The sequence below is a fragment of the Cebus imitator genome, unplaced genomic scaffold (assembly GCF_001604975.1).
Source record: "Cebus imitator isolate Cc_AM_T3 unplaced genomic scaffold, Cebus_imitator-1.0 Scaffold88, whole genome shotgun sequence".
Lineage (NCBI taxonomy): Eukaryota > Metazoa > Chordata > Mammalia > Primates > Cebidae > Cebus > Cebus imitator.
In genome coordinates, this window is record NW_016107403.1 from 2,016,572 (window position 1) to 2,029,885 (window position 13,314).

Genomic DNA, 13,314 nt, shown 5'->3' on the forward strand with positions numbered 1-13,314 from the left:
AAAAAAAAAAAAAAAAAAAAGAGGAAAAATAAGCTAGAAAGGACCTTTAGGGAAAAGTTTAATTATGTTCTAGTTTGTGTTAAGGAAATGCAGGTGTGATGAAGTCAGGCGACTTGCCCTAGTTTGTCTGGCTAGTTAGTGACAGTCTGGACTACACAGACACAGTTGTAGGCAGTTACACTGAAGGCTTCAATGGCAAGTTCTAAGGAATGGCAGATTTGGAAGGGATCTCTAAGTGAAATGTATCAAACTTGAAAAGAAAATGTTGCATTACACCTAAAGGTAAATAAATCATGATTATAAGATCCACAGAAGAAGAAACTACAAGTTGTGGACATCCTGTCTTCTGAAATTATTTTAGGCTGGAGGTTTTTTTTTTTAATTGCGTGTTCAAGGCAGTGGTGATATTAGTGACAATGAAGAAAGTAATGTTTATGGAAACTATTTTAATGCCTACCATTCAGAAGCTGCTTGAAATCAAATAAGATTATATATTTCAGTAATCATTTGTACCCAGCTTTTCTACCAGTGGAGTATAAAATAGTGTTCTCTATTGTTATTTAGCCTTTTCTTCCCCATCTGATCTAAGTTTTATTTTTCATGAAACAGAGTCTTACTTTGTCACCCAGGCTGGAGTGCAATAGCATGATCTCGGGACTGCATCCTCTGCCTCCTGGGCTCACATGATTCTCCTGTTTAGCTTCCCAAATAACTGCAGCTACAGGTGTGCACCACCATGTCTGTCTGATTTTTGTATTTTTCATAGAGACAAGATTTCTCACATTACCCAGGCTGGTCCTGAGCTCCTGGGCTTAAGCTATCCACCTTTCTTCACCTCCCACAGTGTTGGGATTACAGGTGTGAGACACCGCGCCCAGCTTCAAATTCTTATATCCAACATTTTATCATAAAATCACATCCTTTTTTTTATATGCTGTGGTATGTGTATCCCCCAAAGTTGATGTGTGGGAAATTTGATCCCCAATGCAACAGTATTGAGAAATGGCATCTTTAAGAGGTAATTAGGTCATGAGGGCTCTGCCCTCATTAATGGATTAATGCCAGTGTTTCAGGAGTGTGTTCCTGATAAAAGAGTGAGTTTGGCTTCCTTTCCTCTGTCTCTCTTGCTGTCCCTCGGCCTCTTGTGCTTCTGCCATGGGATGATGCAGCAAGAAGGCCTTTTCCGGATGCAGCCCCTTCCATCTTAAACTTCCCCATCTCCAGAACTGTAAGAAATAAAATCTGTGCTCATTATGGGTAGCCCAATCCTAGTATTCTGTTACAGCAACACAAAAGGGCTAAAACATTTTATAATCTGAATGTGAAGCAAATTAATGGAAACTACATGCATTCAAAGGGACCATCTTATTTATGTCCAAACCAAAACATTTTTGAAAAAAAGTTGTGCAAACCAGATTTGCCATTGTCTTCTTTCATATTAAGCTCCTTTCACTTGGTGTTAGACAAACTCAGTTCAGTCTTTGGAGGTCAGTGTTAGATTGTTCTATGTTTATTACTGAAATAATCTTGATAATGAATTTTAATTACTTGGTTATCTCCTATACCTGTTAATTTAAGTTGTGAAGGTCTGTTTCTGTCTAAGCAGTTGTGCCTCTGAAGATGTTTGCCCAGTAGTAATATTTGGCTTCCTCCTTGAATTTCTGAGAGGACATTGCATTGAATTGAAATTTAAGGCCGGGCGCGGTGGCTCAAGCCTGTAATCCCAGCACTTTGGGAGGCCGAGGCGGGTGGATCACGAGGTCAAGAGATCGAGACCATCCTGGTCAACATGGTGAAACCCCGTCTCTACTAAAAATACAAAAAATTAGCTGGGCATGGTGGTGCGTGCCTGTAATCCCGGCTACTCAGGAGGCTGAGGCAGGAGAATTGCCTGAACCCAGGAGGCGGAGGTTGCGGTGAGCCGAGATCGCGCCATTGCACTCCAGCCTGGGTAACATGAGTGAAACTCCGTCTCAAAAAAAAAAAAAAAAAAAGAAATTTAAGATTACTGCAGTTTTCTGTCACTGGAGTCTGTTTATTCTGCAGTTTGACTTTCTTAACTGTGGTAATTAAGTCAGATTTCACAATTTTTAAATGACTTTTTTCTTCTTAGAATATCTGTTCTTTTTTTGACTTTTATCTTAGGCTCAGGGGTACATGTACAAGTTTGTTAAATAGGTAAATTGTGTGTCTCAGGGTTTTGATGTACAGATTATTTCATCACTGAGGTTATAAGCATAGTACCCGATAGGTAATTTTTCAGTCCTTAACGCTCTTCCCACCCTCCACCCTCAAGTCGACCAGTGTCTATTTTTCCCTTCTTTGTGTCCATGTGTACCCAACGTTTAGCTCCCAATTATAAGTGAGAGTATGCACTATTTGGTTTTCTGCAGTTTTAGTTGGCTTAAGTTAATGGCCTCTGGCTCCATCTGTGTTGCTGCAAAGAACATGTTCTTGTTCTTTTTCATGATTGCATAGTATTCCATGGTGTATATGCACTCCATTTTCTTTTTCTTTTCTTTCTTTTTTTTTTTTTTAACAAATTAACATATTTTATTGACTTAGGGCCAAACAAGGCAGCATTTGATCAGTTAAGAAAGGCACCTCATTGAAAATAATACATCACAGTGCTGTTGAGTCATCCCACTCACAGGATTTGAGAATGGAAAGGACAATCTTTGGATGATATAGCTTGGGACATTTGCTCATTTATTTAAAAGGGCCCCTTCACACACTGCAGATAAAAGAAGGCAAGAGCATAGGATTGTGGCATGTACTGGGTAGCTGGGAGAGGTTACTCATGTGAGTAGGTAGCCTGGTGAATCAGTGGTAGGTCAGGGGAAGGGAGTCAGCCTCCCTTTCCATTCCATTCCATTCTCTTCCCCCTCCCCTTGATTCCAGTAACCTTGATTTGTTGATCCACCATCACTATGAAGGCACCTTATATCTCTTTCAAATGTGGAGATGGTTTTTTGATCTTACAGTGTGTAAAACCAGGGTCAGTAGTCAAAGCCCCCCTGTTCCAAGCTATTGGACAGACTGGACAATAATTTGATTTCCTGTACTTTTGGTCTGGAACCCATGGGGGTTCTGAGATAAAAGCTGAGGTCTTAGGAGCACTGGCTTTAAAAAATATTGTCACTAGTCCAGAGTAAATGAGAACCCGATTCCTTAGAAATAATACTGTATCTCTCTATTTCAACCTCCATCCTCCAAGCATGGTGTTTTTTAAAAAATTAATTTTTCCATTACACTTTAAAAACTCCTACTTATGTGTAAAAGAAACCACCTCACTACAGTAACACTGCTGTTCTTCCAAGCATTCCTTTTGAGCCCCTCACCAGCCCTTCCTGACCACCCTTCTCTTCTGCCTAGCACCTAAGAGCAGGGATCATGCCGCAGGGTGATGAGCAGTGGTGCAGTCTCACCTGACCTTCTGATACTAGGATGTGGCTTTGGAGAAGTCTGCTAGGATGCACGCGAACATGACATCAGGAGTCTGGGATGCATTGATGGCAGAGTGGATCCCCCGTTTCCTGTAGTACTCTATAAGTGGGGTGGTTTGAGTGTGGTAGGCTTGCAGGCGGATTTTCAAGGCCTTCTCATTATCATCTGATCGACGAATCAAGGGTTCCCTGGTGACGTCATCTTTCATCAGCTCCTTTGGAGGGTTGAACTCCTCATGGTAAGAACGGCCACTCTTGAGGTGAATAAGCCTTCCTGTGATTCTTCGGATCAGCAGAGAGTCTGGGATGCCGAATTCAATCACAGAATCAAGCTTCTGTTTCCTCTTCTCCATGAGGTCATCAAGCATTTCTGCCTGCCTCACTGTCCAAAGGAAGCCATCCAGGAGAAAACCATTTTTGCATGAAGCGGTCTCCAAATTCTTCTCAATGAGCTCTACTACCATTTCATCACTCATCAGTTTCCCAGCATCCATAGTTGCCTTCAGCTTTTTTCCCCAGCTCTGAGCCAGAAGCCACCATGACCCTCAGCATGTCCCCAGTAGCCAAATGGCAGACACAGAAGTTTTCAGCCAATTTGGGTGCCTGGGTGCCTTCATCGGCCCTGGGAGGCCCCAGTAGCATGGCCGGGATGTCTTTAGGGTACTCGGGTTCCGCCACTGACACGCTGGGAGCCATGTCCGTGGAAGTCTCTCCTTTTTTTTTTTTTTTGGATGGAGTCTCTCTCTGTCACCCAGGCTGGAGTGCAATGGAGTCTCGGCTCACTGCAACCTCTGCCTCTCAGGTTCAAGCGATTCTCCTGCCTCTGCCTCCCCAGTAGCTGGGACTACAGGCACATACCACCATGACTGTTGTAGTTTTAGTAAAGACAGGGTTTTACCATGTTGGCCAGGATGGTCTCGAACTCCTGACCTCATGTGACTCACCTGCCTCAGCCTCCCAAAGTGTTGGGATTACAGGCATGAGCCACTGCGCTTGGCCTGCCATATTTTCTTTATTTAATCTACGGTTGATGGGAATTTGGGTTGAGTTCATGCCTTTGCTATTGTGCATAGTGCCGTAATGAACACACACACACGTCTTTATGGTAGATGATTTATAGTCCCTTGCGTATATGCACAGTAATGGGATTGCTGAGTCTAATGGTAGTTCCAATTTAAGTTCTTTGAGAAATTGCCAAGCTGCTTTCTACAATGTCTGAACTAATTTACATTCCTACCAGCAATATATAAGTATTCCCTTTTTCCCACAACCTCTAGTATGTTATTTTTTGACTTTTTGTTAATACCCATTCTGACTGTTGTGAGATGGTATCTCATTGTGGTTTTGATTTGTATTTCGCTAGTGATTAGTGATGTTAAGCATTTTTTATATGCATGTTGGCTGTGCATATGTCTTCTTTTGCAAAGTGACTGTTCATGTCCTTTGCCTCCTTTTTAATGGAGTTGTTTTTTGTTTAAGTTCCTTATGGATTCTGGATATCAGACCTTTGTCAGATGCATTTGCAAATATTTTCTCTCATTCTGTAGGTTGTCTGTTCACTCTATTGATTGTTTTGTGGTGCAAAAGCTGTTTCATTTAATTTGGTCTATTTGTCAATTTTTGTTTTCATTGCAATTGCTTTTGGCATCTTTATCATGAAATCTTTGCCATTCCCTATATCCAGAATGGTGTTTTCTAGGTTATCTTCCAGGTATTTTATAGTTTTTGGTTTTACATTTAAGTCTTTAATCCATCTTGGGTTGATTTTTGTATATGCGGTAAGAAAAGGGCACAGTTTGAGTCTTTTGCATGTGACTAGCCAGTTTTCCCAACACCATTTATTTAATAAGGAGTCCTTTCCCCATCGGATGGTTGTAGGTGTGTGACCTAGGCTCTCTATTCTGTTCCATTGGTCTGTGTGTCTATTTTTGTACCAGTAGCATGCTGTTTTGGTTTCTGTGGACTTGCAGTATAGTTTGAAGTATGATAATGTGGTTCCTCCAGCTTTAGAACATCTGTTCTTGATACTGTAGTTGTATGCATCCTTTGAAGGAATGGGGATTTTTATCATGGTTAATTATGGAGGGAGCAAGACCCAAAATACCATAATTGTTACCATTGTAGAGATTACTGCTTCTGTGTGAGCTGAAACATTTCTCTTTAAAGTTGGTAGTCCTTTCTTTATATGGCCCTCGTGACCTATCTCATTAATGTCTATACTGATTAAGGGCATGTCATAATGAAACCATTGATTGGAGGAATATTAGTCACAGTAATATACTGTCAGTATTTTGTTACACTGAGGTTTGTACTGGTGTTTGAATAATTTGAGAAAGAGGTCCTTTATGTTTGTTTTCAACAGTGATGGAATTACCACACTGCAGGAATTAGATGTAACACCTGGACCAAGTCCATGGTCAGTAGTAGCAAAGTGTGTTTTGCTTTTTAAAACTATGTCACTGTTCCTAATTGTTTTAATTATGCAAATAATACTACTCATTATAAAAATATAAGTAATATAGAAATGGAAAGTAAAAAACAACAGCTTTCTTTTCCTCTTGCTTGCCTTCCAGTCTCAACAATCTGTACCTTCTAAACCTCTTTCTATGTGTAAACATAAATATACTTTGACATAAGTGGGATCATCCAGTCTTCATTGCTTTATACCTTTTTCCCTCTAAACATAACAGCTTGATCAACTCTGCATGCCAATATTTGTGAATCTAGTTCATTCATTCCAACAGCCATATGTCATTCTTTTAAGTAGAAGTGCTACAACTTAACCAATCTTCTATTTTTGAAAGTGTCCTTTAATTAATATTTTATTTTTAAACTGCATATTAAAAATTTTAGTACTGCATATAATTAAAAAATTCAGTTCACTCAAGGATTTTAAATGAAAGATATAAATTCTTCCTCAATTCTCAGTTCATTTTTAGCTATTTCTTTTTTAGTTATTATTCTATTAGTTTCCCTTATAACTTTAAATATTTACACTTTTTTAATATGTCTATCTCTTGATTTGCCAACTTTTTAGATAGAATCTGTTGATTCCACACTATGACTGAGGAAGAAATCAGCGTACCTCTCATCTCCTCTTCCATTTTTATGTTATTTTTCAGTTCTTGGGGATTGTTACTCTATATTCTGTTGGGTAATTTTTGTCATGTATGTTTTGTCTGTATGTTTTTTGTTTCTTTTGGAGACAGGGTATGGCTCTGTTTTCCAGGCTGGAGTACAGTGGTACAAACATGGCTCACTGTGCAGCCTTGACCTTTTGGACTCAAGTGATCCTCCCACCTCAGCCTCCTCACTAGCTAGGACCATAGACACCTACGACAGTGCCAGGCTAATGTTTACGTTTTTTGTAGAGGCAGGGTCTTGTCATGTTGCCCAACCTGGACTCAGACTTCTAGGCTCAAGCAGTCCTCTGGCCTTGACCTCCCAAAGTGTTGGGATTAGAGGTGTGAGCCACTACACCTGGCCCAGATTTTTTTTTTTTTTGAGACAGAGTCTTACACTGTCACCCAGGCTGTAGTGCAGTGGCACGATCACAGCTCACTGCAACCTTGAACTCTTGGGCTCAAGTGATCCTCCTGCTTCAGCCCCCCATGTCCAACTAATTTTTAATTTTTTTGTCGAGACAGGGTCCTACTACATTGCCCAGGCTGATCTCAAACTTCTGACCTCAAGTGATATTCCCACCTCAGCCTCCTGAAGTGCTGGGATTACAAGTGTGAGCTACTGTGTCTAGCCTCTATGTTGATTTTTTTAGAAAATTTCATTCCAATCTTAAAGCATTATAATTATGGTTTTGTGAGTGTATTGATTCTTGATTATACACCAAATGGTGCGATTAGACTTATGGAGAAGGAAATACAGTGCTCTGTGTCTAAGCATTTGCCAGTTGAAGGGAGCTGTCACAAGAATCAAGGTCCAGGGGATTCTCCACTGATTTATTTTTTGCTTTCTTTGCTGTAGGTCATGGTCATGCTCTTGGTATTCGTCTTGATGTATAACTATTTGTGTGAGTAGAAAATGCTTTGTGAAAAGTATTTTTCCATCATAATTCAGTAGTTTGGATGTATAGAATTATAGTTGCAAAATCATTTTTTTCGGGACTTTAAATGAACTCATTACCTTAATATCTTCTGTCATCCAGTTTGCTAATAAGTATGGTAGTCTGATTCTTGTCCTGTTTTAAGTTCTTTCTTTTCTTCTTGTTTTTAAATTTTTAAGAATTTTCTCTTTATTTTTGGAATTCTGGATGTATCTAAATTTGACCATGGGCTCTGGAGTCATACTGTTGGTTTCTGATCCCAGCACTACCATACAATATACTTGCTTATACCTTGGACAAGCTACTGAACCCCTCTGTGCCTCAGTTGCCTCACATATGTAATGGAATAAATGGAGTTTTTATGAGCGTTGTCTGAGTTAATATTTAATCAGCATTTCAGGTGGCAAGTGCTTAATAAATGTTAGTTGCAGAGCTGGGCATGATGGCTCACGCCTGTAATCCCAGTACTTTGGAAGGCTAAGATGGGTGGATCACGAGGTCAAGAGATCAAGACTATCTTGGCCAACATGGTGAAACCCTGTCTTTACTAAAAATACAAAAATTAGCTGGGCATGGTGGTGTGCACCTGTAGTCCCAGCTACTCGGGAGGCTGAGGCAGAATCGCTTAAACCCAGGAGGCAAAGTTTGCAGTGAGCCAAGATTGAGCTACTGCACTGCAACCTGGTGACAGAGTGAGACTCTGTCTCAAATAATAATAAATAACAATAAAATAAATGTTAGTTGCCATAATTATTATTTCTCTTGCTGGAGTATATATTGGATTATTTAAATATAAGCAATTATGGCTCTATAGATGAAACAATTTTATTATACTTTAATAATTATACTTTTTTTTTCATTCTTTAAAAATCTTCTTTATCCAATTCAGTTCTGTATTTTGGAAATTTAGCAGAACTATATGGAGACCTTCCAGATATATCTTCTGTGCCTCTTCTAAGCTTTTTGTCTTTTTGATTGATGTTATAGGAGATTTCTTCCACCTTTTCTCCTGTGTTACTAATTTTGACAATAAACCCAATTCCTAATATTTAGTCCATTCATAAAATTTTTTATTTTGGTAATTATTTTTAATTTCCAGTATGTATTTTTCAGATTGTCCTTTTGCATAATGGTCTTTTGTGTTTTATAGGTACAATATCTCATTTAATTTGCACATTATTTATTAGAATTAAAGAAATTATTCCTGTGAGTTATCTGTCCTCAGGTGTGAACTGTCTATGTTCCTCTCAGCCTTTCTTTTTCATGTGTACTCCTTTTTCTCAAATGACTGATGATTGCCAAAGCTGATTGTGTTGATAGTTAGCACAAGTCCCCTCTGCAGTGGTGTGGGTCTCATTGTCTTAGATGCTTTTCCACTGAAGGCAGGGCTGAATGCAGACTCTGCACTGTGACCACAGTGTGGCTCACTAGCAGGCTCCTGTAGGGTTGGCATGGGTCTTCTCTCTAAATCTTCCCCTAAGGCTCTGAACCAGGAATCTTAGGCAACTGGGTACTCTTGCTATTATAACAAAGATGCTTCTCTTTTTAAATAAGCCTCATATCTCCTGTTGCTTCATTCCCTCATTCTTTTCCTTCTGACAAGACATGTGAAGTCTGAGATAAGTATCTCTTAAGTGGTACAAGAAGACAGTATGCTTGACTGAGCCTAGGAGGCTGAGGAGGCATCCAGAGGAGCTGGTAGCAGGATCAAGATCCCAAGTGAAGAGCCACGAACAAAGGACAGAGACCCAGTGAGGAGAACCTCCTCTCAGTATGGCATCTGAAGCATTGGCCAGTGGTTCTGAGCTACGGAAGTCATAGTCTGGAATACTGGGTCACCCTCACCAGAGTGACATCTGACAGGTGAAGCTGTGCATAGAGCAGTGAACTAAACAATGTATGAGATATTCTTAGATCATCAACTCAGGGAGGCTACAGAAGATACAAGAGGCTTTGCAGTGGTTAGGAGAGGCACCTAGTCATCAAGAAAAAGGGTCAGAATGTTTAAAGCATGGAATACCAGGGTCAGAAAGAGATGCAGCAACCCAGATAACAGGTATTGAGGTTGACTGTATGGGAAACTTATATTAGCTCTGCATCAAATATATTACCACAGGACCTCCTTTTATGCCTCTAGACAAGAGCAAGACCTCAGGTCAAAGCAGCTCATCAGAATTGCCCTCTGCATGTGGTCGTAAAGAAGAACATTGGTCAGGAATGCAGTAGATTGGGGCAAAGAGCTAGGTTATGAAGATCATCTCAACTTGAGAATAATTATGTAAGTAAGTGTGTGGTTCTCTCAAAGTGGTGAGGTTATGATTGCAAGAAAGAAGCTAACAGACACAACAACAGGAGGTAATATTTATTGACTCTAAGCTGGAGACAATACAGCATGACCTCAGATGCACCAGTACCCCAGTACCCTACAGTTTCCCATGCAGACATCCAGCGATAGAGGACGCCTCCTTGTGGAGGCACAGTACCAGAAGCTCCCCTTGGTATTCTCACAGGGGGAAAAGTTGGTTTACGTCTACCCGCCACCTCCCATCCCCAGCCAAGTAATGATCATGAGGGTAAGTTTCTCTCTCAGCAGCCCAGGCTTCTGACCTGTCTTAGATCCATTCTAAGTTTTTATGAGAGAAGGCTTTCAGTTGTCTAGTTTTATCCTATAGCCAATAATAGTACATAATATGTGAGTTATGCTACTTTAGGATCTTCACTTCTCAGGTAGACTACTCCAACACTCCTTACTTTCTTTACTACTGACTGTCCTCTCCCCATTCTTTTTGGCACAGTCATTGAAAAATCAACTGACCATATGTGTATGGTTTATTTTTGGACCCTGTGTTGTCATAGCTGTGTTTTAGCATTTATTAATTCTATTATGCTCTATTTGGAAACCTTTCTTTAATGACAGCTGGAATATGAACTTCTTGAGGGATCAATTTCTTTATTTTACTTATTTTTGCATTCTCAAAATGAGCACTCAATGGATGTTTGCTAAATGATGAATTAGAAAACTAGAATTTTGAGTTATTTACTTATTAGCAGGACTAATTGAATGTTAGCTAAATTAAAGACTATATTTTCATCTGGCACTCCAATAATTTGAGAGCTGTAGAGACAAGCCTTTCTGATATCATTCCAGTCCAAATTTTTAGCATAGTAACAAGCCCTAATGCCAAAGCTAACAGGAACAGAATAGTCACTGTGATTACACCGAGGTTAACATAGGGTATTAATTCAGTCTGGTTGGTTCTATTTGTTCAAGGGAAGGGAAAAGAGATGAAGCCATGACAGTTTTTCTTATTGGGTTTCCTAAAAAAATTGTGAATTGATGTATAAATCACTCCCCCGTGTGTTCCTAAAAAGTAATAAGAGCCTGGAGTTCATGAATTAACTCCTAATTTACTGGGAATTTGTTCGGTCTATTTTTTAGCATACCAGAGACAAAGCTTTCCTTTATATTATGAGCTGGTCCTTTATTGTGTATTAAAGACTTCTCTCTCATGTGTTAGTGTCTCAGTATATTCATGTGCTCTATTATAGTTTCATGTATCTCCTTCACAGAAGTACATCCACATGCATTATACTTGGGAGACTTGGTATTGGCCTTGATGTGTAACTATTTGTGTGAGTAGAGAATCTCCAGCTGCCATTATGGAGTCATTAAAGAAGGACTGGGAAGTGGAGTGGAACACATGATCTAGTCATTTAGGCCAACCTTGGCTGTATTTGGTTTGCCTAATGAGTGGGTATGGCTTCAAAATTTGAAACATTGCATTTGATTTGCATGCTTATTTTATATGCTTATTTTCATGCTTATTTTAAATCCACCTAAATGTAAGGTGCTTATAATGGATAGATTGAAGTTTAGGGCTTTTCATGACTCTTGATCTTCTGTCTCAGTGAAACTTAAGAATTTTTTAGAACAGGTCTCAGTGAGAAGTCATTTAGTTGTAAGGGACAGAAACTCAATTCAAACTGGCCATAGAAAAGGTAATAAATTGGCTATTGTAACTGAGAGTTCTAGGGATACTCCAGTCTCAGAGATAGTTGGATTCAGGGGTTCAAAAAGACCACCAGGCCTTTCTTTTCTCTCTTTTCCCGTCCTCATTCTCATATCTCTGCTTTTCTTCACCTTTCAGTATTAAGAAGGTTGTTGTCACAATAGCATCAGATTTCATTATCCATCGAGTTCATGATTCAAGGGGAAGAGAAATCACAACTGCTATGGCCAAGATTGTTAAGCTTCCTTACTTCATATGTGTTTTACTTTTCTTTCTCTCTTTCTTTTCTTTTCTTCTCCTCTCCCTCTCTCTCCCTCTCTGATTTAGAAGTCCATGCTTTTATCCACTCTGCCCTACTTTCTAAGGAAGCTATGAGAACTGGCCTACAAAGGAAACATGATATCAGTAGAAGACTTGGCATCATCTGGAGGAAAGGAGTGGAATGGACACAGGCAGGAAGAAGTGAATAGAGGCTTTTGTGACAAAGGTTTAGGTTGCAGAGCTCAGTGTCTTAAGGCCTACAATTAAAGTGGAAGGGGAGGGAAATGGAGTGCACACAATCTCAGGATATAGTCCTGTGTGGGAAAAGAACATGAAAATGGATAAATGAAATTGGCTTCTGATAAGGCCAAGAAAGGTGGGCTGAATCCAGGATATGAGCTTCCTTCCCAGGAAGGAAGTAGAGGGGTAAAAAATATGCAACGACTAGTTTATAGATAAGTGGGATAAGAGTGTGACAAGTAACACACAACATGAAGTAACCTTTACTATAGTGATACTAAAAAATAAAAGCCCCAGATAGTTACAGAAAAGTGAAAGTAGGTAATAATAAAAGAATGTATTAATGGGATGAAATAAAATATACTTGCTTAAAGTGCACGTTCAAAGGCAGTAAATAATAACTTTAGTCGGATTCCAAGGAGGAACAAACTTAAGTTCTTTGGACAAGGTCCGATTATGTTGATTGAATTCATGCTTTATTTTCCCTGAGATAACACTCTGCATACATCTTAACATCCTTACACAGCATTTTCCAAACTTGCTGAACATATGTACCAGCTCCTGGGGTGCTTGTTAAAATATAGATCTTCAGCCTAGCCCCCAGAGATTCAGAGTCAGAGTGTTGGTGGTGATTTTGGGCATGTTTGTGAAATGCTAACCGTAGGGAGATGTAGCCTGTTGTTCCTTAGCATCTCCAGATGTTTTTCTCTCTCCCCAAGTACACATAGAACAGAGGCCAAATGGGTATACACCAAGCTCTGGGGTACAGTGCTGTGATTTAATGGGCTGAATGCCAGCAGGAACTTTTAAGGTGTTATTGAGGGCCAACTATCTGGGACCAATTGAAATTGAGCTTGCTTAGAATAGGTTCTTAACTTAGAATCGCTTAAGGCCTACAATTAGACTCAGCTACTTTCTCTGTCTCTGTCTCTCTCTCTCTCTCTCTCTCTCTCTCTCTCTCTCTCTTTCTTTCAGGTAGGGTGTTGCTCTAGCACTCAGGCTGAAGTACATGGCATAATCATAGCTCACTGCAGCCTTGGTTCTTAACTTAGAATCGCTTAAGGCCTATAATTAGATTCAACTTCTTTCTTTCTTTCTTTCTTTCTTTCTTTCTTTCTTTCTTTCTTTCTTTCTTTTCTTTTCTTTTCTTTTCTTTCTTTCTTTCTTTCTTCTTTCTTTCTTTCTTTCTTCTTTCTTTCTTTCTTTCCTTCCTTCCTTCCTTTCTTTTTCTTTTTCTTTCTTTTTCTTTCTCTCTCTCTCTCTTTCTTTCTCTCTCTCCCTCTCTCTCTCTCCCTTT

At 39.6% G+C, this 13,314-nt stretch overlaps 1 protein-coding gene and 1 pseudogene across 6 annotated transcripts in view; one reads left to right on the forward strand and one right to left on the reverse strand.

Moving 5' to 3' along the window:
* The window catches only part of TTC27 (tetratricopeptide repeat domain 27), a 194,433-nt gene that overhangs the window by 79,184 nt on the left and 101,935 nt on the right, over positions 1-13,314 (forward strand). The window lies entirely within an intron of this gene.
* Positions 2,539-4,177, reverse strand: LOC108308844 (annotated as a pseudogene). Its single transcript, XR_001827069.2, has one exon. The product of XR_001827069.2 is annotated as an adenylate kinase 2, mitochondrial-like (transcript).